Here is a 26985-nt window from a genome sequence, read left to right on the forward strand (position 1 = left end):
AATCAAAGGGACAGTTAGGGCCATACCAAGCAGCCTGGCCTGGACCTGGAAGAGGTGAATGGGCCGTGGCTTCTGTAAGCTCCACCCTCAGGCTTGGTCTCTGCTGACCAACGTGTATCCTGGCCCAGCCACTGCCTACATCTGGCCTCTCCTAGAGACAGCAGTCCCCATCAGAGCACAGAGGTGCTTGGTGTGTCCAGGTCCTGTTGTGGTCTGGGCAGGTGTTGGTCAAGTGTGGGTGTCTGGGCTGACCTCTAGCTCTAAGGCTGCCAAGCTCTCAGGAAGCCCCTCCCCCCAGCGTCAGTTTCCTCACTTGCCTTGGGGACAGTGCCACCACCTGTCTTCTGTCGAGGCTTCCCAGAAGCTTTGAAGGTGAGAACAGGGCCCTGGAAAGCCGAGTGTATGAGTGCAGATGCGAGTCTGAGTTTGAGTGAGTGTTTTAGTGAGGGCATGAGTGTTTAATGCGTACGTGAGTGTTTGATTGTGTGTTAGTGACTATGTATGTTTGTATTTGTGCAAGTGTGGGTATATTTATTGTAGGGAACAGGGGAAGGGGATGTTACCAGAACCTCTGCAGTGAGTCCTGGTCTCTTGCAAGCCACGGCAGCACACGGCGAATTACAGGAAGGATAGAAAAATGAGACTGAGAAGAAGCTGAGCTTTGGGTCTGATCAGGGCTGCTCTTGGCAGCAAAGACAAAAGCCCCCAGCTTACCGCACCTTTTATTCAGTACCTCGTAACAAATGACTTGCAGAGACTTCAGTAGTTCACATTGGGATAAACAAGGTGTAACGGAAGGCTTGCAGAGAGTTCAGTATATCTCGGGTAAACAAGATGTTAACAGTCCAAGAACAACGAGGAACTGAGCAGATGTTTGTTCTCCCAGGATGTTTCTTGTCCTGGAGAATCACAGCATCACTGGATCACTGAAGTCTCAGTTGTGACCGGAGGCCAAACTGGAGTTATTCTGTAGCTTGGCTGTAGGCAAGAGAACTAGGCTAACCAAATGATTTTTCCCTAGAATTATGTAGCATTGCTCCCAACAGTATATGTGTAGTGTGTGTGTTTGAGTGAGTGTGGGGGGTTGTGGGACACTAACCTATTCAATCTCAGTGCCTTTCTTGCTCACCTTCAGGGCTTGTGCCCTGCTCCCCACTTTCCTGGGGCACCATGGCTCAGCCTCCTCTCCTGAACTGCAGACTCCCCTTCACATTTGCTCAGCAAGTCCCTAAGTGAGCCCATAGTCTGCAGACCTTGTTACACTGGCCTCCTCCTAGCTCCCACCCAGGGGTTTGTTAGGGTGACTGGAGTTGGGGGTTCCTTCCAGGGGTGGTGAAGTATTCCCTCAGGGTCCCAGAGATTGGGCCCATCAGACAAATTATAAAGGATCAGACTGCTTCCAAGTAACTGCTCTGCATTCCAGAACAAAGTTCAAAAGAGATTTAATTTATAGAATAAAAGATGTCTGATACCCGTGAGGTAAAATTCATAATTTCTAGCAACCAATCAAAGATTTCAAAGAAGCAGGAAAATGAGATTTAATGAGGAAAATCAATTTAAATTGGTAGAGACTGAAACCTTTGCTAAAATTATCATACAATGACATTAAAACAACTTTATAATTCTGTTTCATGCCTACCAAAGGTCAGATACAGCAACAAAAGAAGTGGCAAAACTCCAGGTTCTATAGACATTAAAAGGATAATATAATATATAATAATAAAAGGTAAATATTATGAACAACTTTATGGTGTGTAATTTAACAATTTAACTGAAATGAATACATATTAACAATGAGCAAACAGAAGTTAAAATAAAAACATTTACAATGGCACCCAAACCATGAAAAACTGGGAAAAAATCTGACAGAAGATATAAAAGATGTATTTACTGAAAATCATAAAAATTACAGAAAGGAATTAAAGAAGACAAATCAATGTAGAGTTATACTTTTTTCATGATTTAGAAGATTTGGTGATGTTTAGATGTCAATTTTCCTCAAATTTATCTATGCATTCAATGTAATTCTAATCTAAATTGCAAGGATGTTTATTGTAGAAACCAACAGGTTGACCCTAACATTCATACAGAAATGCTAAAGACCTGAAAAAGCCAAATAACTCTGAAAAAGAATTAAAAATCAGGGGCCAGGGATTTAGCTCAGTGGTACCGCGCCTGCCTCAAAAGTGCAAGATCCTGAGTTCGATCCCCGTTACCAAAAAAAAAAAAAAAGAATTAAAAATCAGAAGACTAAAACTACTTGATATGGATACATAGATCAATGGAACAGAATAGTGAGTCTAGAAATAAATTTAAATATAAATGTACAACTTATTTTTGGCGATGGTAGAGAGGCAATGCTGTAAAAAAAAAAAAGAAAGATACTTTTCAACAAGTAGTGCTGGGGTGATTAGAGGCCATATACAAAAAACTAATCCTCATGCCATATCTTATACCATATTAAAAAAAGTAATCCTTCATCTTCTCATATTAATGCCATTCCCTTCTTTCCTTTCTCCTACCCCTCCCACTTCCCCTTCCCCTTTGCCCCTTTTCTTCCTATTTCACATTATCTATTATACCTTTTAGGCCTTATTTACACTTTCAGTTTCTCACACTAGAGAAACTATTTGGTATTTACACATGTGTGCCCTATTTATTTCACTTAAGAGTATAGCCTCAATGTGCATCCATTTAGCTATAAATGTCTCTAGTTTCTCATTCTTTATGGCTGAGTAGTGCTCCATTTTATTTTTAAAAAACACATTTTTCTTTATCCAGTCTCCAGTTGATGGACAATTGGGCTGCTTTCAAGCTTTGGAGGGGTTGAAGGGGGCCAGGGGAATGGGGAAAAAATAAGAACCAAGAGAAATTATGTAAAGGTGCACATTTCCAATGATGAATGTCATTAAATTGTATACCTAAAATGTACCAATAAAATTAATTTTAAAAAAGTAATCCTCAGCCCATACCTCACAGCATACACAAAAACATAATCCTTGAGCTGTACTTCACACTATATGTAAAAAGAAATCCTCATGTGATAACTCACACCCCATACAAAAAATAATCCTCAAGCTATACTTCACACCATGTACAAAAAATAACTCAAAATGGATCACAGAACTAAATGTGAAATCTAAAATCTGTAAAATTTCTGGGAGAAAACATTAGGAGAGAATTTTTGTGACTTTGGGTTAGGCAAATATTTCATAGATACAGTACCCAATGTATTTCAGAAGGAATAGGAAGATGTCTAGTTAAGCCTGTCAGGTATGACGGGGTCAAAGAGATAACACAGAAAGGGAAGTGAATTCTACTGTATTTTAAAATTGCTTGTTGGAGTCCTACAGAAAGTATGTTAATACCAAACCATCGTCAAAAGAAAGGAAAGCCCTAATGGCCATGTATTTAATAATGTAGTCTACTCTAGATATTAGGGGGAAGTTACAAAATCTTGAGATAAGACCCTAAATCCCACTGTTGACCTTGGCAGAGGAGGCTTTCAAAATCTATAATAACCAGGGCCAGGCAGAAGAGACAAAGAAGGACAAGAAGTTAGAGAAAAAGACACAGCTTTTGGCTACTTTAATTCAATCACTGGCTCAGTGTAACTCCCAAGGTCTTCAACATTTCACTCAGCAAAGATTGGACAGAAAACAATGTGCGTATAGTCAAAAAGAGGGTCATTGGAAAGGAGGATGTCCCAACCATCTTAGAAAGGATTGAAGCCCAGAATCAGAGGTACTGTCTTGAAAGGGAAAGTTGACACCTGGACAGAGGAAGTCCAAGTGTCTTCCAGGCTTCACTACAATCAGAAGACATCACCATTACCCTGGAGGAGGCTTGGGTAACCATTCACATGGCAAAAGAAAAATATAAATTTTCATTTGAACACTAGGACATTTGTTAAGAAAATTCTCCTGAGAGTTGGCTTGTTTGTTTAGCTTACGCAATACACAGGTCATCAAGTTTTGTAGCCCTTACTTTGAGCCCCTGTTACCTAAATTCTAGCATGCATATCAGTTGAAGGGGCATATGGAAGCACTTCAAGGCCTTTCTGGGAATGGTTGGCTTCAGCTGCATCTGGGTGACTGGGTTTGTCTGAAATACGGAAGTCTTATTGTTACCCTTTGAAATTCTGTGCATGTAGAGTAATAATAAAAGTCCTTAGTCACAGACTAAGAAATGCTCTCTGACTGGTACCCTATTTCTCCAAGTCTAGGAGCAGTGGTTACAACTGCCCCTCTGGTAGGCAAATGTACTACATTGTCCCATTGACTCCTCAGTAGGATCAAGCTGTCTTAAAAGCAAAAGGACATCAGTGGACCAGAGGCCAACTGCTGCAAAATCAAGTATTTCTGTTAGAAGGTATGAACAGTTCCGGATTGCTTTCCTGGGTTGAAGATTCCATATAGAGGAAAATTGGGCTTTGTTTTGAGGAGAAAACTATAGGATGGCATGAAACACTTTTACTTGTTGAAGGAAGTGTGATTTTGTCTAGACTCCACTTTTGTGGGAAGCATTTCAGGGCATTGACTTAGGGAAGGAAATGAGTGGGACGAAAAGAAAGATGAATATGAAGGGAGAACATTTTTGGATAAGAGAGAATTTTGAATGGTTAGATTTTGCCAGAAGGTTAAAGTGAGTTGCAGAAGTTTTGCAGGGGGGTGAGTATGAAAGGGAATTTTTATGTGTAGCGAAGTTGGTTATAGTTTGCACTTAAAAGAGAAGCCAAGCAGTGAAGCCTAGAAGGTTTTTGGCTAAGGTAGTGGATCAGCCTACAGAGCAGCATTCCATAATGCTCTGATTGAGAGAATAAGGCTCAGATTCAGGGGTATCAGAGTGTTCCTATAACCCAGTTTGTCAGATATTCTAAAATTTTATTTCTAAATTTCATCTCTTGATAGAGTTATGGATCATCTCTCCTTGCCATCGTTATGTCAACTAACTGACACAGTATCATTTTTATTTAAATTGCATGACACCTTTGTGCTCATTGAGTAGGCCCAGGGATGGTCTATAGGCTGCTAGGTTGGAATAACTTTTCTGCTATTGGTAAACTCTCTCAAGGGCACAAGGGAAGCCAACCATGTTGATCCACTCCTAAAGGGAGCCTGTGTTAGACGAATCTATAATCTCTCTCCATTCACATTGGACATTTGTCACTTGTCTATGGACTTATGAAGGCTTTCTGCAGCCTGGCTATATTTCATTCCGGTCTTTGGATAGTTACTATATGTTCGTGTTGGGGGCGGCTCTGGACACTTAGCCCTGAGGCAGTAGTGTTGGATCTGTGAGGTGTGTTCTCCTCCAGGGTGTACAATCATCTCCTGTGTTTAGTTTTCTACCATACTCTTGGTGAGATGTCAGCAAAGAGGGCAGCACTTTGGAAGAGAATGGTGCTACTTCTGGGGGACCTTTGGTATCTCACTGCAGGAAGTGCTGAACTCTGGAGGATGCACATGCAAAGTAGGAATGGGCGGCAGGGCTGATCCTCAGTTGTCCAAAGGCCAAGATTGTTTGCAGTTTCACAGAGCTCAACTTCTGTCTTTAAGCAAAGTAGTACTTGCTTCCAGACACACACTGGGTGTGAATGCATGCTGTGGGCAAGCAGAGCTTCCTCTCAGACCCAGTGAGAATTGCCAACTCCTCAATTGGTGGGTGGAAGTTATTACTCTGTTTTGCGTAACATCCTTATATGTGTATAGATCTGAGCCTCTGGCACTCTCTTGCCATCTGTGCCATCTTTTACTTCCAACCTTGACGGCTACTTTTCATTTGGATGAGATAAGTATGACAGGACAAGTTGACTTCTCATTTTGTCAAGAAAGGTAATTGGTTGATATAAGGCTTATGGGTTGACACTCCCACTTTAAGCCCAAGGGCTTAATGTTTGGTAATTAATTGGCACAAATGCAAGACAGTTTTTTGATAGCAGAAGTGCCAGAAATTCTATCTCTCAGCCAAGAGTGAACTCTCAAGTGGGACAATAGGGAAAACTGCCAGACCTTCTCTGACTCATCAGGCCCAGTACTGGTGTGGGTGGAAGCCAAATTTCCTTTACCACAAGGTGCTGGGAGTGACTTAAGTGTTTTCTCATGCAAGAAGACTTTGGCAAACTAGTTGGCCTACCACAGGGAGACTAGACTATGCCCGAGTGAGAAGGCAATGGCTGCAAGCTGAGATGTGGGATCTTCCCAGAAGGGATCTGGCTGGGCTTTCTTCTCTGAAAAAGGAAAGAAGATCCTGGTGATGTGACTGATGAGTTATGCTTTCACATCACTGTCATCCTCAAGCATTGGTGGGATTAAGGGGGCCCATGATTATGGGCTCAGTTCCTTTTATCTTGCAACGACAGAAAGTGTAGCCCTGGTCATCTGGCTCCTGCCATGTTGTCAGGTAAGAGGTGCATATCAAGTGCCAACAGGGTTCAATCCCAACATCTTTGTCATTCTCTGCACAAATTTTACAGAGCTAAAAAATGGAGCCTATTTCACAATATAATTCATATAGTTCCTGTGTTTTTTAAAATGTGATCATGTATTGTAGGTTCACATAGTGCAGAATTATAACTTGTCCCATCAGAATAAGGATAAGATCCTCCCCTGCTGCCATTGATCAGGACTTGAAATTAAAGTTGCTGCTCTCAGTGAGAGATGGCACCTAGCAACAAATATTATACACTGCTCTATATGTCCAACTATTAATCTGCTGGTCATAGTTATTCACTTGTGAACTCCAGGTTGTCTCCAAAGGCCATTTCAACTCTGACTCCTAAAGTCCTACAGGTCTAGAGGAGGGAGTCATATACTTTTTCCTATGCTGCCTAGAGGAGGACCAGCCATAGCCCATATCCCCACAGTTACCAAGAATAGGCATTCAGTTTTTCCAGCTGCTTCTGGGGCATCTACCACTGTCTATTGAAAGATAGAAATAGAAAGACAATCTATAGCCTGAGAGAAAATATTGGCAAATATAGCAAGGAGCTAATAGAACTCCTATGGGGAGTTCTACAACTACAAGGAACTCCTACAACTTAACCAAAAGAAAGCTCCATTTAAAAATAGGTAAAGGACTTAAATACACATTTCCCCAGAAAAGATACACAGATGGCAAACAAGCATATGAAAAGGTTCTCAACACCAGTTGTCATTAGGGAAATGCACATCAGCACTGCAAGGAAATACCACTTCACATCCATGAGGATGGCTCCTACCATAAAAACACAAAGTAACAAAGATGTAGAGAGACCAAAACCATTGTGCACTATTAAGGGAATGTGTAATAGTGCAGATGTTGTGGAAAACAGTATAACATTCCCTTAAAAATTAAAGATAGAGTTACCATATGACCTAGAAGAATTGAAAGCAAGATCTCAAACCGGTATTTGCACACCTGTGTCCATAATAGCACCATTCACATCAGCCAAAAAGTAGAAGGAAACAAATGTCCATGGAGAAATGAATGGATGAATAAACCATGGTTCATCCAGATGATGGAACATTACTCCATCATAAAAATGAAGAACTCTGACATATGCCCCAGCATGGATGGACCTTGAAGACTTTATACTCAGTGAAATAATCCAAGAACAAAAGACAATTCTTACATGATTTCACTCATATGAGGTACCTAGAGTTGTCAGGTCCATAGAGACATACATAAAGTAGGACAGAGGTTCCAGAGGGTGGGGGTGGAATGGGGAGTTGGTGTCTAATGAGGATGGAGTTTCAGTCTGAAAGGATGAAAGAGTCCTGGAGCTGGGTGGTGTGGTGATTTTTTCACAACTGTATGAATGTTTTTAATGCCGCTGATTTGTGTGCTTAAAATGGTTAGTATGATAGACCTTGTCATGGAAATTTTACCGCAATTAAACAAAAACATAGTCAGGAGCAATCCAGACATGTAGTCCAGCATACTGATCCAGTTGTCCCTTAGCTGAATATGATGGCCTCATGCTAAGCAGGCAGGTAAGTAAGAGGCAGTTAGCATGCTAGAATCCTCAAGACATGCTCAGAATCCTGCAAGGATTCAGGCACTTGACTTGAGAAAAGTTTTAGGGGCCCAGTAGTGAGGGATATATTTGGATATGCAAATAAAAAAGCAATGGCTGCATCTCACTCCCCCTCCAAGAAAGAAAATGACAAAGAGCTTGGTGGGCCCTGATATAGAAATAGGCCCCTAACAGAAGACAAGTAAGGATTCCTTCAGACAGCCCGGTGTGGCTTCCATCTGGGCCTGTTGGGTTCCAATGCCCGTGGGACCAGTAAGCAAGAAGAGACAGTGTCTTGTTGGAACAACTGACCCTGGTCATCAGGCGGAGGCAGGGATGCTGCTTTCTAATGTGACCTGGGAGGGACATGTTCAGAATACAGGCGACCTTTTTAGTCCCCCTTGGTACTGACCACCTAGGTATAACCATGAACTGAAAAGTTCAGGAGCCTTAGCATGCTGTGGGGCCCAAGCCACGCAGGTGAGGAATAAGGGCATGTGGGATGGTGCTGGAAGAGGCAGTTGTTGCTCCCAGCCCAAGTTGTACTCTAGTGATGAGGGCTGTGGTTTGTCCCTCAAGCCCCGTCTTGTGCCCTGCTGAGGTGAAGCTGTACCTGAGCTGGTTCCAGCCAAGGACTGAGTCAGGTGGTGCCACAAGGATCCATCATGTCTGCGAAAGAAATATTTCTCTAGTACACAGCCCTTGCTCCTGTGGCTTTGCTTTTGTGGGTATGGAGGTGTGAGGGCTACCTCTTCCAAGCGTGCTTCTATTTTCTCTCATGGATGTTACTCTCCAGTTAACCTTGCACTTGCCTGACTCCACCTCAGCGTCACCTTCTAAAAACCCAGCTTACAACAACAGCTCAAGTTTTGGCTTTTGAAACCCTCCACCCAACTGAGAAATGAGAATTCCTAGTGAGACTTCATTCATCAAATACTGACTAAATAAAAATGAGATGTGGAAAGAAGCCATGCAGATATCTGGGGAAAGAGAGTCCCAGGGATGTTGGGAATGATAGTGCAAAGGCCCTGAGGTAGGAAGTGGTTTAAAAAGGAGACAATGGCCATGATCCTAAGTATGGTTGATCATTCAAGTAAAAGGGGGGCCTGAACTGTGTGGCACCTTGAATATTGTAGCCTGGGGGGGTTGCTTCTGAGCTTGATATAAGCGGTTACTCTGATGTGGAAGTGATGGGCCTTGCTGGAGTGTGTTCAAAGGAGGGTGAGCAGAGGGAAGTCCAGACAGTGAATGAGGACAGTCACTTGGGGCTGTCCATTGGTTTGCTTGTTTGAGGATGGCAGAAATTCCAGCTTTTGGAAGGATTTCAAATGAGAAAATGTTGCACAGCTTGGACTTATTCTCTAATGGATGGATGCCCTTTGGAGGAGCATGGAGATTTTATCCCCAGCATTGAAAGGCAAAATTATCATGGCTAACATATTGGTGGTAAAGGTACGTGTGGGAGAGAGGTGTGCACTGGGACAATAGGAAAGCCAGATTTTTAGTGGAAAAGTAGGGTAGAAAAGAGACATTGGAATACAAAGAGAAATGAAAAAAAACAGTATCCAGTAGAGAAGGGTGCAAGGGTGCATAATGGAGTATAAGTATGAAATATGGGATATGCGTATGAAGAATGGAGTATGGAGACTTGAATATAGAATATGGAGTACGGAGAACAGATTGTGAAGTATGAATAATGAAGGATAGAATATAGAACATGAAGAATGGAATATAGAGTACAGAATATGGAGAATGGAGTTTGAGGAAAGGAGTATGGTATATGAAAAATAAATAATGGAGAATGGAATATAGAATAATGGGAGCAGTATGGAGCATTGGCATAAACATAGTATGGAAGGTGAAAAATACAGTAGACCAAGTGGGCCATGGAATATATAGACTGGAGTATAGAGTAAGGAGAATGAAGTATGGTATATAGAGTATGGAGATAAAGTATGGAGCACAGAGTGTATTTGTATAATGGATAATTAAAATTGAAGTGGAGGATGAGGTATGGGAAGAATATATATAATATAGGCCAGGGATTTAGCTCAGTGGTTCCAGCTCCTGCCTCACAAGCACAAGGTCCCAAGTTCAATCCCCAGTACCCCCCCCAAAAAGAACATATATATGAAGAATGGAGTATAAAGAATAAAATATACAACATGGGGTAAAAGGAGAATGTAGAATTAAATATTTTAGTATATGTGCTGCCGAGCACAGTGTAGAATTAAATATAGAACAGGGGGAAAGGGGTGAGAAATTGAATATTGTCTGAAGTATGGATTATGAAAAATAAAGTATGGGGTATGGAGAGAGAGGATGAAGTTTGGAGAAAAGAGCATAGAATATGGGCAAGAAAGTGTAGAGTACAGAGGATAGATGACAGAGAATAGTACATAAAATATGTAGATTAGAGTATGGATATAATGAATAGAGAATACAGTGTAGAGAACAGAATGTAGAGAATGGTATATGGACTATGAAGAGAATGGACAATGGTATATGAACTATGAAGAATGCAATATGGAGAATTTAGGATTATGGCAGAATATGGAGAATGGCATATGAAGTATAGAGAGTAAGTATGAAGTATGGAAAATGAAGAATAGTTCATGAAGAATAGAAATTAGAATATGGACAATAGAGCACAGTGCATGCAAAGTCAAGCTAGAGATTGGAGTATGGAGAATGCAGTATAGAATATGGACACAAGGATATTGAGAATGGCAAGTGGAAAATTGAAAAAGGAATATAGAATAAGGAGAATAGTGTGTGGAGCAGAGATAATAAGGGATAGAGAAAGAAGTGTGGAGAATGGAGTATGGGATATAAAGTACAGAAAATGAAGTACAGCTTATAAAGACTGGGGTACTGTAGTCACAACTATTCAAAAGGGTGAGGCAGGAGGATTTTGAGTTCAAGGCTAGCCTCAGCAATATGGTGAGGCCTTGTTTTTTTAAAAATAGGGTATAGAATATGGAGTTAAATGAAGACTTGTGAAGAAAATGGAATATAGGAAATATGTAGAACAGAGTATAAAAAATGGACTCAAATATGGAAAATGGAGATTAACTACATTTAATAGAGTATAGAATAAATAGAAGCTAGTAGAATGTAATATGAAGAAATAAATATGAAGAATGTAGAATGGGCTGTAAAGAATGGGGAGTGACTAATGCAATACAGAACATGAAGAATGGAGCGAAGAACGGAAGAAGAAAATGGAGCATGGTGTATGGAGTATGGACAATACAACATATCAGATGAAGTAAGAAGAATGGAGAATGAAGTGTGTAGAGGGGAGAATGGATAATATAGTACACAACATGGACAAACAAGTATGGAATATATAGTTGAATGAAAAATGGAGAAAGATGGAATATGAAAATAAAGTATGCAAATGGAGAATAGAGTATGGAGAACAGAGAAGGGAACATAGAAAATGAAATATGGAATATGTAAATTGAAGAATAGAGTATAGTGAAAGGAGAATGTGGAATATGAATGGAGTGTGGGGAATGTTGTATGGTGAATGGTTATGAAGAATGAAGTTGAGTATGGGTTGTAGTATGAGTTGTAGTATGAAATGAGTATGGGTTGAGTATGTTGTTATATCGAGACTGGACAACAGATATGGAGAATGGACAATGGCATGGAGAATGGACTATGGTATAAGAAGAATGGACAATGGAGTGTGGAGAATTAAAAATGGAACATGCAAGCTGCCATTCCACCACTCCCAGGGCAGAGGAGGTGAGCCGCGGGCACCAGCAGTACCCCACACACACCCCCGTTGAAATGAGAAGACACATAAACAAGCCTCAAAAACAGACTTCCAGATCACCTACAGCAACCCCAAAGAGCAACAAGACAGAACAATCTGATACTCAACCACCTGGACTCCCTGAACTGGCAACAAAAGAGGATCTGGAAAAAATGAAATCAGAAATAATTTCTCAGGTAACACCAGAGATTGTGCCCATAGTGCAAGACCTGATTAATAAAGTTAGAGAGGACACAGGTAAAAATAAATAGAGGAGCTGAGGAACATGATGGAATCCCAACATAGGGAAAAAATGGAATCCATAAAATAGATACAAACAGATTTCCAGGAGATTAAGAACTCCATTGAAAGTCTACACAGCAGAATGAACCAATGTGAGGACAGAATTTCAGATATAGAAGATAAGATTGCAATTAGTGACCAGGAAAAGAAAAATTGCTTTAAAATTGTAAGGGAACACGAGAAATCGATCCAGTAGCTGCTAGACGATGCAAAGAATAACGTAAGACTGATTGGAGTCAATGAAGAAAGAGGAGATAGTGCAGATGACATAAAAAAACTGGTCACAGAAGTGATGGCAGAAAACTTCCCAAGCAGGGGAAAAGAACTTGACATACACATAAGTGAGGCATATAGGACTCCAACTAGCCTTGATCAAAAAAGTCTACACATAGGCATATAATTGTTAGGATTCCAGAAACCCAACAGAAGAACAAAGCAGTGAGAGAAAAGAAACAAATCACATACAAAGGAAAGCCCATCAGCATCACAGCAGACTTCTCAACACAAACCCTCAAGGCAAGAAGAGCTTGGAGTGACATATTTCAAGCTCTAAAGGAAAATAGCCTCCAACCCAGACTGATGTGCCCTGCAAAACTATCTTTCAAAATTGATGGAGAAATAAGATGCTTTCATGATAAAGAGCACTTAGGAACTTCATGAATACCAAACAAGCACTCCAAAAAATTTTAGACAATATCCTAGGAAAAGACAATGAGGATCACAACCCCAGGAAGCCCAGCAGAATGAATTCATTGGGCGTAACAAATTAAACGCAATGGGGGAGAATCCAACAAAAAGAAAAAGTCATGACAAGGCTTTTAAAACTTTTAACTTCATCTCCCTAATGAGTGTATAACTCAATCTTGTTATTGTACTGATTAGTATTTTTCTGATTCTAGAGTTGCACACCTTTTCTTGTGCTGTACTGGCTATTTATCATCTTCTTGTGTCTACTTTTTAATTGGGTTGTCTATTAATGAGCTGAAAGAGTTCTTTATATATTCTGGTCATAGGTTATATGCATTGTAAATATGGTCTGTTCAAGGACTACTTTTCATTTTAATGATGTCATCTAAAGTTCTAAATTTTTATGGAATCTCATCTATCAAATTTTTTCATTTATACATCATGTTTTTTGTATCCTAAGAAGTTCTTGCCTACTCTAAATTCATAAACATTTTCCCTTATAATTTCTTCTTAAAGTTTTATAGTTTTAGTCTTTCATATTTAGGTTCATAGATCCTTTCAAGTTATTTTTATGTGTGGAAATAAAGGGTTGAGGTTAATTTTTTATATATGGAAAAAAATGGAACATGCAAATGGAAAATGAAATTTGGGAAGTAGATTATGGAGAAAGGAAAATGGAGAATGTAGTGTACAATATTGACAAAGAGTATGAAGTTTAGAGTATGGAGAATGGTATATGAATAATGAACAAAGGATGTTGGAAATGAATAAAAGGATACAGTTTGGAGTATGGAGTATGCAGAATGAAGAATGGTAATGAGAATGGAGTAAGAAGATTAGCTCTGTAAACTATAGTATAGAAAATGGAGTATTGAGAATGGAAAATGGATGTGGACAACACAGTTTGATGAATGGAGAATGCAGTGTAGACTAGGGGCAAAAGCAATCGGGCATGATGGTACACTCTTTTAACCTCAGCTTTTTGGGATCCTGAGGCAGGAGGATTGCAGGTTTGAGGCCAGCCTGGGTAACTCAGTGAGATCTCATCTCAAACAAAATAAAAAGAGTAGAGGATATAACTCAGTGCTAGAGCACCTACCTAACATGTGCCAGGCCCTGAGTTTAATCCCCAGTACTAAAAAATATCTCCCTCTTTTATATAGTGTGGAGTATTTACAATAGAGAATGGAGTATAGAACTGCAGATTGAAATATGCAGTACCGATAATAAAGAATGGGGAAAGAAGTATGGAAAATTGACTATGGAGATAGAAAAATAGAGAATGGTAAATGGTATATAAAGTATGAAATATAGAGTACAGGGAATGGAGAATAGTGTCTAGACAATTGAGTATATGTTACAGAGATTAGGTATGGAAAATCAAGTTGGAGAAGGGGGAAGAAGCAAGAATACAGATAATAGAATATGGAATATTTAAGAATATAGGATAAAAATATAATGTTGAACATGAAAAACAGAGAATGAAGTATGGGTAACAGAATATAAAGCATGGAGACTGTAGGATGGAGACTATGACATGACAAATAGAGTATGGAGAATGGAGTGTAGAAAATGGATAATAAGGAATGGAGTGTGGAGGAAGGATGGAGCATTTTATATAGAATATGAAGCATGGAGAAGGAAGAAAGAATAATGAAATTGGTGAATGGATAACAGAATATGAAGTCTAGAATCTGAGTCTGGAGAATTGAATATGGTGAAGAGAGTAAGGAGAATAGAGAATGGAGTGGGGAGAATGGAGTACAGAATATGGAGAAAGGACTGTGGAATATGGAACATAAATAATGGGTTATATAGGGCAGGGGATTTAGCTCAGTGGTTCTGCTGCCTGCCTCTCAAGCGCAAGGACCCGAGTTCAATCCCCAGTACAAAAAAAAAAAAAAAAGGAAGAATGGGTTATATAATATGTACATAGGAATATGGAAAATAAAGACTGGAATACAGTGAATGATTAAAGAAAATTGAAAATGGCACATGAAGAATGAAGTATGGAGATCAGAGGACAATGAAGAATAGAGTATAGAAAAAGGAGATTGGAGAACAGAGAATGGAAAATAGAGAATGGAGGATAGACATGGAATATAGAGAACTGACTATAGAGAATGAAGATAGAATGTAGACAATGGAGTGTAGAATATAAAGAACAGCAAAGGAAATAAGAAAAATGGCCTATGGAGAACAAAGTGTGGAGAGTAGAGTATAGAATACAGAGAATGGAGTGTAGAATATAGAGAAGTGAGAATGAAGAATAGAGATTGGAGAATGGAAAACATAGAATGAAGAATGAAAATGGAGTATGGAGAATAATTAGGTAGAATGGAGATTGGAATATAGACAATGGAATGCAGAATATAGAGCATGCAGAACGTACAAAAGAGTACAGAGATTGAATAATGAAGTAGAGAATGAAGTTTAAATAATAGAGTGGATAATGGAATATAGAGAATAGAGTTTTGAGTATAGTGTTTGGAGACTCTACCATGGGGTATTATAATGGAAAATTGAGTAACATAGAGAGTGTAGAGTCTAAAGAATAAAAAATAGAATATAAAGAATGGAATATGGAGGGCCGGGGATTTAGCTCAGTGGTTCCACAGCCTGCCTCGCAAGCGCAAGGTCCTGAGTTCAATCCCCAATACCACAAATAAAAAAATAATAAAGAATGGGATATGGAAAACAGAGAATAACAACAGAGCATAGAGTATGAAGTATGGAGTATGGAAAACAAAATAACAATGGAGTATGGGAAAAGAGAATGGTTATGTAGAATGTACAATGTAGAATGAAGCATGGAGAATAAAGATATGAAATGATCTGTAGACTAGGGAAAATGGAGGATAGAGAATAAAAAGTGGAGAATAGAAAATGAAGAATATAGTGTAAAATATGGACAATGGTGCACGTAGTATGAAGAAAGGTGACTAAAAATGTACAAAGAGGTATGAAGTGTGGAGAACAGCAAATAAAAACAAAGTATAGAAAATGAAGAACAGGGTATGTATTATGAACAATAATTAATGGAGAACAAAATATGGAAATAGGAAAATGAAGAATGGTATATGAATAAGAATAAGAATATGAGAAATGGTATACAGATTGTGACAATAGCAATGGATTATGGTGTGTGTGTGTCTGTGTCTGTCTGCATCTGTGTGTGAGGGCCTTTATACTGAGCTACATCCCCAGTCATTTTTTAATTTTTAATTTTTATTTTTGAGACAGGGTCATGCTAAGTTGCTAAGTTTCCTGAGTTGGGCTTGAACTTATGATCTTTCTGCCTCAGTATCCAAGAGTACTGTGATTACAGGCATGTGCCACCGTGCCTGACTGAAATGTGGGGTTTGAAAAAGGAGAATGAAGGGCCAGAGATTTAGCTCAGTGGTGCCACCTGCCTCACAAGCACAATGTCCCGAGTTTGATCCCCAGTACCAAAAAAAAGGAGAATGAAAATTAAATATCAAGAATAGGATATAAAATATGGAAAACAGCATGCATATGGAGCATATAATATGGAACATGGACAGTGAAGTTTGGAATGGTGTATGGAATATACAGAGTAGAGGCAGAAAATGCAGTAGAAAGAATGTATATTGGAGTATAAGATATGGAGTATGAATAAGGAAGTAAGAAGAATGAAGAATGGATTGTGGAGAATGAAATATGAATGATCTATAAAGGTGTATGGAGTGTAGCTTATGAACCAAAAAAGTGTGGAGTGTGAAGAGCAGAGAATGAAAAATGTAGTCTGCATAGAATGCCAAAGACAATAGAGAATAGAAAATGAAGTATAGAATATCAAGAATGAAGTACAATATATGTCAAACTGTAGAATACATAATGATGAATAAAGCATGGATAAAGGAGTACAGATTGTTGAGTATGGTGAAAGGAGATTGATGAGTGAATAATAGAATATGGAGAATGTTGTGTAGAATGAAGTATGGGTTATGAAGTAAGGAGTTGAGTACAGAGAAACAATAGTGGAGTGTGGAGAATGGAATATAGAGACAATAGAATGAAGTGTGGAGGATGTAAATGACTTATGGAAAATAAAGAATGGGATGAACAATGTATGCCATGTGTGATATGTAGCCTATAGAAAGGAGGAGGATGGAGGAAAGGGAGGAAGGGGAGAGGAAGGGAAATAAAAATAATTAAGCTGTGTTATGTACATGCACCAACTCCCTAAAATGAACATAATCGCTATGTACTGCAAACATGTACAAATAAAATTATTTTTAAAATTAAAGAGAGAAAGGAGGATGGAGTAGGGACAAGGCAGTATAGAGTACAGAGTAAGGCATATAGGACTTGGAGGATGGAAAATGTAATATAGAGAATGAGAATGGAGTATGAAGAATGGTTATATAGAGTGTGGGAAATGGAAAGTTAAGAAGACAGTATGGTCTGGGGATTTAGCTCAGTGGTTCTGGGGCTTGCCTTGCAAGCACAAGGTCCTGAGTTCAATAATCGGAACCAAAAAAAACAAAACAAGAAGAAGATAGTATGGAGTTCAATGAATGGAGTGTGGAGAACAGCATATGGAGGATCAAGGATGGAAAATGAAATGTGGATCTGGAGACTGTAGTAGTATTATAGAGAATAGAGAATGGAGAATTTGTGATACACAGAATGGAGTATAAAATATAAAGAGTGGTGTGTGGCATATGTAGTACTGTGGAACAGAGAATGATGAACTGAGTATGGATAATGAAGTTTCTCTTTTATGGGCAACGTAAGTGAAGTAGGTGAAAGGATAATTAAGAACATAGAAAAAATGGAGAATGTTGTGGAGAATAAAGTACTATATATAAAGTCAGATGCATGGAAAACAGAGTGTGGAAAAGCAACAATGGAGAATAATGTACAAAGAGTGGAGAATAGAAAATAGAGACAAGAGAATGGAAGATAGAAATGGTGTATAGAGAATAAACGAAGTAGTAAAGAGAATAAAGAATGACATACAGAAGCCAGATGTAGTGATGCATGCCTCAGGAGGCTGAGACAGGAGAATTGTGAATTTGAGACCAGGCTGGATTACACAGCAAGTTTGAGGAGAGCCTTGCTTACATAGTGAGACCCTGTCTTTAAAAATGCAAATAAAAGTAATATAGGGAATAAAGTATATATATGATGAATGAATTATGGTGAATCAAGAATAGCATATGAGGGCTGGGGATTTAGCTCAGTGGTTTCACCGCCTGCTGCACAAGTGCAAGGACCCAAGTTCTATCCCCGGTACCAAAAAAAAAAAAAAAAGAAAGAAAGAATAGCATATGAGGGGGTCGGGGATTTAGCTCAGTGGTTTCGCCACCTGCTGTGCAAGCACAAGGACCCAAGTTCAATCCCCAGTACCGAAAAAAAAAAAAGGAATAGCATATGAGGAACAGAATATAAGGATGGAGTGAACAATGGAGTATAGTATATGGAGTATCAAGTATACAGAAGGGAGTTTGGAGTAGGGATAATGCAAAGTGGAGTACATAGTAAGGTGTATGGAATACGGAAAATGAAAAGGTTAACAAAGAGAATGAGAATGGAATTTGGAGAGTAATATACAGAATGATGAATGGAGCATGGGAATGGAAAATTGAAAGTATAGAGTATGGTGAACAGAGTGTGAAGAACAGAGTATGGAGAAGGGTGAATGGAGAATGAAATAGAGAGTATAATTTATGGAGTATGGTATTTGGAGAAAAACAAAATATGCATATGCAAAGTGGAGCATGGAGGATGGACAATGGACAGTAGAATATAGAGGTTAGAATACGGAGTGTGGAAATAAAGAATGGAGAAAAGAGTGTGGATAATAGAGAATCAAATGTGGAGAAGAGACTATGCAGATAGGACAGTGGAGAATGACATAAGAAGTATAGTGTAGGGCCGGGGATTTAGCTCAGTGGTTTCACCACTGGCTGTGCAAGCGCAAGGACCTGAGTTCGATCCCTGGTACAAAAAAAAGAAGTATAGTGTAAAAATAATGGAGTATAAATAATGGAGATAGAGAGCATGGAACTGGGGAATAGAGAGTGGAGAAAGGAAATGCAATATGGAGAAGAGTGTATAGAATATGGATAACAGACTGTGGAAGATGGAGATTGTAGTATGGAGCAAAGAGCATGAGTGGAGAATATAGAGAAGAGAAATAGACAATAGAAAATAGAGTAGAAGGCAGTGTACCAGTACAAAATATGGAGGAAGGAGAATGAAGAATGGAATACAGAGAATGTATACTGGGTATTTAGTAGAGTTAATGGAAAACGAATTATAGTGAAAGGAGTGAGGAGAATGGAGAATAAAAACAAAAAATGGACTGTGGGAAATGAGTATGGTATAGAGAATTCACTATATAGTATCTAGAATAGATACAGAGTATGAAGAATATAGAATGGAGAATGGAGTATAGTTCACAGAAATGAAACATAGAGTATAGGGAAAGGATACTAAACTAGAAAATGAATATAATGTATGGAGTGTAGAGAATGAAGTACAGAATATGGATAGTTGAGCATGGAGAATAGTGTATGGAGAATGGGAAGTGTGGAAAGGAGAAAGAAGTGTAGAGTGGTATGTGGAATATTGTATACGGAGAGTGAAATAATGAGTATAAAACATAGAGAATAGACAATGGTGTGTGGAAAATGGAAAAGAGTCTGAAGAATAAGAAATAGATTGCAGAGACTGGAGGTGTAGATCAGCGGTAGAGTGCTTGTCTGACACATGCAAGGCCCTGGGTTCAACTTTTAGCAATGTGAAGAAAAGGAAAAAAGAATGGAGTAGAGGATGGGATATTGAGAATGGAGCGTAGCTATGTGAATGGAGTGTGGAGAATGAAAATTGAGTGTAGAATAGAGTATGGTGCACAAAGTGTAGAAAATAGAAAATGGAGATAGATAATTCAATATGGAGTACAAAAATGTAGATTCAGAATAAAATGTGAGCTATGTCAAATTGGAAATGCTTATGTAGACTGTAATATGGAGTATGGGGAATAGAGAAGGGAGAAGGGAGAATGAAAAATGGACCGTAGAATATGAAGAATGAAGAATAACATAGAGAATGGAGTATGGAAATGTCATACAAAATATGGAGAATAAAATTCAGAAGGAAAGAATGAAGAATGTAGTTTGGAGAATATAGTGTATAGGTTATGGACAAAGGAGTATAAAATGGAAAAAATGATATAATGATATTAAAGAATGATATATAGAAAATGGAGCACAGACAGTAGATGATGGAGTACTGAGCATGGAAAATGGAGCAAGAGTGCAGAAATGGAGTACAGTAAATGGAGTATGGAGTTAGGAAAATAATATGTGAAGTATAGGATACGTAGAATGAAGTATGGAGAATAGATCACTGCGTGAATATTATGAAGGATGGAGAATGGAGTACGATTTGAGTAAGAAGAATGGAAAATAGAGTTAGGATATTGAAAATAAAGCATAGGATATGGTAAATGATGTATGTAATATATAGTATGGTATGGTATGTGAAGTATGGAGGATGGAAATGGAATATGGAATATAGACAATGAAGTATGAGAAAGGAATACTGGAAATGGGATATAAAGAGTAGTGCACAGAGAATGGAGAATGGCACCTAGAGAATGTTTTACAAATATGGCAAATGTAAAATATAGTATGGAGGAGGATAAATGCATAATGAAATATAGAATATGGAGTGTGGGTTATACAGTATGGAATTTTGAGTCTTTAGAATGAGGAGAGAACAGGGTATCAAGTATAGAGTATGGAGAATATAGAATGGAATTTGATAAACAGAGTAAGAAGAATAGAGAATAATAAATGAAGAATGGAGTGTGAAATGAAGTGTATGACATATGGGAAATTGTTTATGGAATAGGGAGTGGAACGGAGTATGGAAAATGATGTATGTAATATGAAAATGTTTATGTAGAATGAAGTAAGGAATTGGAGTGTGGCGTATAGAAAGTGTAGAGAATGGAGTATGTAGAATGAGTAATGAAGTATGAGATATAGAATATGGTGAGTGTAGTAAGAAGAATAAAATTAAAGAATGGATCATGGTGTAAGGAGCCTATGGAATGGAGAATAGAGTGTAGAGTACAAAATGTGGAGAAGGAGTGGAGAATATGAGAATGGAGTAAGAACAATAGAGAGTAAAGAATGGAGAATTAATTGAAGTATGGAGAGTGTAGTATCTTGTGTATAATACAGATTATGGAATATGGATTATGGAATGGAAAATGGTTAATGAGAATAAAAACCAGGTAGCAGAGAATGGAGTATAAAGGAAAAAGAATGCAGCATGAAGTGTAGGGTCTGAGAAATGTAATACAGAGAAAACAGTATGAAGTAAGTAGAATGGAGAATGGAGCATAGAATATGGAAATGGGGTATGAAGTACTAAGGATACGGGGTAATGAATAGTTCTATGGTTATGAAGTTGGAAAATAGAGAATATGGAACAGAATATAAACAATGGACTATGGAGTATGAAGAATTGTTAGGGAAAATAGACATTGCAGAATCGATTATAGACTATAGATATAGACAGTGGTATGGAGTGTGGAAAATGGAGAATAATGTATGGTGTATGAAGAATGGTGTATGGAGTGTGGATTATGGAGCATGGCTTAAGAAGTGGAAATGGCACTGGGTGTGGTAGCACACACTTGTAATTCCATCACTTGGGAGGCTGAGGCAGGAGGATTGCCACAAATTCAAGACCAGCTTGGGCTACATAGTGAGTTCGAGGCCAGACTGAACTACACAGTAAGACCCTGTCTCAAAAATTAAACAAAAAAAGTGAAAATGGCAAGCAGGATGTGGTGGTACACACCTGTAATCCCAGCACTCAAAAGGCTAAGGCAGGAGGATTGTTGTGACTTTTAGGTCAGCTTGGGCTACATAGTGAGTTCAGGACTAGCCTAAACTCCATAATGAGACCCATTTCAAAGGAAAAAAATGGAAATAGCAAGCCAGGCATGATGGGTTACACATATAATCCCAGCACTTGGGAGGCTGAAGCAGAGGATTACTGCCAGTTTGAGGCCATTCTGGGCTACATGGTGAGTTCAAGGCCAGCCTGAACTACATAGCAAGACCTTGTCTCAAAAAAAAAAAAATGCCCAAAGATGGGCTGGGGATTTAGCTCAGTGGTTCTGCCACCTGCCTCAAAAGCGCAAGGGCCAGAGTTTGATTCCCGGTACAAAAAAAAAAAATGCCCAAAGAAATGAAAATGGCATCTAGAGTGTAGGATAGAGAATATAGAGACTAGGCTACTCAATATTCCATATGGGTTATGGGAAATAGAATCTGGACAACGGTGAATGAGGTTGGGGTATGCAGAACAAAGAAGCTATAATGTAGTATGGATATTGAAGCATGAAGAACAGAGAATAGAGTACAGAATCTGGAGAAAGTTGACTAGAGTATGGAGATGGATCATGTTGCATGGTGAATGAAGAATATAATATAAAACATGGATAATGGAATGTGCAGTATAAAGAATGGACTACACGATGTGAATAAGAGGATGTGGAGAATAGATGATGGAGTACAGAAACTGTGGAAATGGAGAATGGTATGTGGAGAATACTGTATGGAAAATAGAGAAAGTAGAATAGAGGATGAGAATGGAATACAGAATATGGAGAAAGAATTCGAGTATGGAGTGTGGAGGATAGAAAATAGAGACTGGAATAGGAAACATGGGGAATGGCATGCAGAGATTGAGATGAACAATAGAGACGGAGGATAGAAAATAGAGTAGAATACGAACTATGAAGGGGAGAGTATGGAGAATGAAGAATGCATTACAGAATATGGCATAAGAGATTTGGAGATTTGCATACAAAAATAGAGAATCAAAATGGTTATGTAAAATGTAGAATGGAATGTGGAGGATGTTGAATATGACATATGGTTAATGGAGTGTAAAGAATAGAAAGTGAATTAAAATAGAGAATGGAGCATTGAATATGAAGAAGAGAGTATGAAGAATGACAAATGAAGAATGAGGAGTGGATAATAGAATTTTTAAAAACAATGTATGCAAAATGGAAAATGGAGAGTGGAGAGTAGAATATGGAGATTGGAGTATGGTGTATGGATAATTAAGAATGGAGAAAAGAGTATGGAGAATAAAACATGGAAATAGGATAATGGAGGATGGCATATGGAGATAGGATAAGGAGTATGGATTATAGATATTTAGGTATGAAGTATAGAATTTAAAAAATAGGGCCAGGGATTTACCTCAGAGTTTCTGCCACCTGCCTCACAAGCACAAGGTCCCAAGTTTGATCCCTGGTACCAAAAAAAAAAGAATTTAAAAATAGAGAATGTAGATAGGAAATGGAATATAGAAATAGAGTATGGGGAATGGAGTATTAAATTTAGGAGACAGAGTGAAATGTGAAAACCTGAGAATGGAATATGGGTAATGGAGTGTAGTTAATGTAAGTTGGAGAAGGGAGAATCCAGGTTGAAGTATGGAGCTTGGATTTTATAGTGGAGGATGGAGCATGGTGTCTGTAGTATGGAGAATGGAAAACAGAGACTAGTGATTTAAATAAGGATTATAAGAATGGAAAATACAGATGAAAGTGGAGCATATAATATGAAGAATGATATATGAAATAATACATACAGTGTATAGATATGAATATCAAGCATGAAGAATGAAGAGTACAGAATGTGGACAATGGAGTATGGAGAATAGAAAGGAATATCAGTAATAGAGTATGGAAAATAGTGAATGGTATGTGGCATGGATTATGGAATTCAGACAAAGATTTATGGAACATGAGGAATATGTGTGGAGAATGTAGTATGGAGAAATTAGGATAGAGAATGAAATACAGAATATGATGTATCTTTTTTTTTTCCTGGTACTGGGGATGGAACTAAGGACCTTGAGCTTGCAAGGCAGGCACGATGCCACTGAGCTAAATCCCTGGCCCCAGAATATGATGTAACAATAATGGGGTATGACATTTGGAAAATATTCTCTATTTGGAAAATAGAGAATAGAATATATAGAATAGATAATGGAGTGTGAGATATGGAAAATAGGGAATATATAATGGAACAAGATGAATGGAGAGAATACAAGGAAGAATAAAAGTGGACAAAAGACTATGGAGTCTTGGAGTCTGTGATTGGAGAAAAGAGTATAAAGTGTATTCTGAGTATATGGAGCATGAGGGATGGAGTACGGTGTTCAGAATGGAGAATACTGTATGGTGAATAGTATAAGAAGTTTGGAAAGGGCTGAGGATTTAGCTCAGTGGTTTTGTCGCCTGCTACGCAAGCACAAAGACCCAAGTTCAATCCCCGGTACCAAAAAAACCAAACAAACAAATAAACAAAAAAAAGAAGATTGGAAAATAGAGAATGGAGAATGGGATGTAAAGAATGGAACAAGGGGCCGGGGATTTAGCTCAGTGGTTCCGCCACCTGCCTCACAAGCGCAAGGATCCCCGATACAAAAAAAAAAAAACAAAAATGGAATAAGGATGGCAAAGAATAAAGTATGTAAAATGGAGTATGAAGAATGAAATATGGAGAACAGAGTATGGAAAAAGTAGAATGTAGAATGGAAGGTAAAACATGGTGAATAAAGTATAGAGTATTGTAACTGGAGTGTAGAATGGAGCAGGGTATATAACAATGAAGCATGGAAAATGGAAAAAGTAAAGAGAAAGTATTGAGAACGAAGGCTGAAGTATGAAGAATTAAAAAATGAACTGTGGTGAAGAGCATAAGGAAAATGGAGAGTGAAGAATGAAGTATGGATTGCGAAGGGTGGAGAATGGTGTGTAGATAATGAAAAGAGTGGAATATGGAAGATGGGGGAGCATACATAAATGGCACATGGATAAGGGATTGTAGTGTATTGAAAATTGACAATGGATAGTGGTATATAGAGTATGGGTCATGGTGTATAGATTATAGAGCATGGTAAATAGAATATGGAAAAGAAAGAATGGGAATAATGTGTAGAGAATGAAGATAGAGAATGCAGGGAAGAATAGAGTGTATAGATACTGGAGCGTGGAGAATGGAGGACAATGAGCCAGCGAGAGTGGAAAATGGAGCATGGTGAATGCAGAATGAAGAGTGGAGAGGGAGAACAAAAATGGCATATGGATGGAGGCTAGAGAACGAAGAGTGAAGGAGGGAGGATAGAGAATGGAGAATGGAAGGTGAAGGATGGAGAGTGGAGAGTGGAGGATGGAGGTGGAAAGTGAAGGGTGGAAAGTGGAGGGTGGAGGGTGGAGGATAGAGTGGAAGGTGGCAGATGGAGGATGGAGAATGGAGGGTAGAGAATGGAGAATCCAGAGTAGGGAGTGGGCACAGATCCGGCACAGCTGCTCCACTTTCATTCCTGAGGAGGTTTGTTATGGGCCAGGCACTGTGTCAGGGCCTTCCTTTGGGCCATATATTTGGCAGGTGCTCTGGGGACATATGCAGTGCAAGCCGGGCTCACAGGTAATGGTAAGATCTTTGCCAAGTCATGCTGTGGGATTTCCTTACCTCTGGCCTTGGGGTCCATGCTATGTTCCTTGCTTGTATTTCTGAGCATGTCCGGAGTAAGCTGGATGCTCTCACAGGCTTTTTACCTTTGTGGTTGAGCACCTACTGTGTGTCACTCATTCTCCTCCAGATGTGCATGTATCTGAGGGCCATGAGCAAAAGAAGGCCTCAGTTTCCCCATCTGTTCATCAGGAGACAGCTGTGTCTCTAGGGTATTGGGCAACTCAGGAAAGCCCCCAGCAGAAGGGCTGTGCATGTCTGGGAGCTCCTCAGGGGTTGGGATACGAGGGTCCCCAGGCCCAGGTGCACAACTCAGAGCCTTCCCCCCTCTCTAGCAGCCTTTACAGAAAACACAAGGGCATAAAGGGGCTTCTGGGCTGCCCCCCCCCACAGCAGGACCCCGCAGGGAGGCCTGGGAACAATGTGCTGCCCTGGAGTGGCCTCCCAGATGGTCCTCCCAGGACAAGGGGTCCCAGGCCTTACTTATCCACAGCCTCTCCACCTTGAGGTATGGGTGTAAGAGCCTTCTGGCCCGACTCCTGGTCACAGACATCTTCCCCCACCTGGCATCTGCTCCTCCTGGCCTTGCCTTCACCTTGGACCTCCTTGTATCTGCCTTCCAGAGCCTCTGGGTATTTTCCATAAGCCAAATTCTGTTGGAAGAGGATGAAGATTTGCTGATTTAAGAAGAATTTCAAGTGGCTCACATTAGCAAGCAAAGGCGGACCCTCACAGGGGTCACAGGCCTCACAGGCCCCTCCTGCAATGCCTCAAACACCCACAAGACTGAGCCTCTTCATCTGGTTCCAACCTGGGTCATCTCCCCCCCGCAATCTCACCCCAGCCACCATGCTGGCTCAGGCCCGTCCCTGGTCTAGCAAGCCAAGCCCCACAGAAACCCACCTGCCTCTTGTCCCACCCCACCCACCACCACCAGGCCTGGGGTAGCAGACTGGGTTGACTGACGCGAGCAGGTGGCAGCAGTGGCCTCCTCTCCTCAGCAGCCCTGGCAAGGGGCTCAGGCTATCCCTCCAGCTGCCTGAGGCAGCACGTCCCTGGGAGGGGGAGCTGCTGTGAGCCATGGCACCAAGGCAAAGGTGAAGGCCACAGGGAGGGGCATTGCACAAGCCGGGAAGCAAAGGTTAGAGAAAAGCAAATTCGATAAGGCAGCTTTTGATTACAAAAAGGTTCCCTTCCCAGTACCCAGGCCTCGGGGCCAACAGGGAAGCTGGTCAAGTTTGTTCACCTATGTCTGTCCATCAGAGACCCCTCCTGTCCCCCCACCTACACTCGGCCCCTGCCTGATCTTGGTGCCATTCTCCTCCCAACTCCACCAGAGTTCTCTGCCCTAGCCACACTCTGCTCAGGAAAGATGCAGAATGGAAAAGATTAGGTCCCTCCAGGCTTCCTGGCTGCCCTGAGCTGCACTGGAACAATACTCAAGCCATTCCCCTCTCACAGCAAACCACCAGGCTGGGGAGCCCAGGACTTCCTAGTCAAAGTAGACCTTCTCCCTCTACCACAGGATCCTGCCTCAATTCCACCCAGTGCTGGGATCATGAATGGCACCTCCAGCAAGCCAGGAGCTGAGAGCACATGGAGAAACTGAGGCCTGGGAGGGCATCAGGGAACAAAGAGAACTTCACTGTCTCAAAAACATAACCTGGAGGAGGTGGCTCCAGTGA

General features: G+C 39.9%; 1 long non-coding RNA gene across 4 annotated transcripts; it reads right to left on the reverse strand.

Annotated features, from left to right (window-relative positions):
* Window positions 1-633: 633 nt before the first annotated feature.
* Window positions 634-26403, reverse strand: LOC101719741 (uncharacterized). 4 transcript variants are annotated; one of them, XR_001183945.3, is made up of 5 exons: window positions 26267-26403; window positions 25784-25953; window positions 25301-25442; window positions 8610-8665; window positions 634-2360 (listed from the first exon to the last, which is right to left on the reverse strand). It is a non-coding gene; the product is annotated as an uncharacterized LOC101719741 (long non-coding RNA). The 4 variants fall into 4 exon arrangements; XR_002397336.2 differs by having other exon boundaries at window positions 635-2360; window positions 25864-25953; XR_015448958.1 differs by lacking the exon at window positions 8610-8665.
* Window positions 26404-26985: the final 582 nt, after the last annotated feature.

The sequence above is a fragment of the Heterocephalus glaber genome, unplaced genomic scaffold (assembly GCF_053883595.1).
Source record: "Heterocephalus glaber isolate CG9 unplaced genomic scaffold, H.glaber_assembly_v1.0 deba00000594, whole genome shotgun sequence".
Taxonomy (NCBI): Eukaryota; Metazoa; Chordata; class Mammalia; order Rodentia; family Bathyergidae; genus Heterocephalus; species Heterocephalus glaber.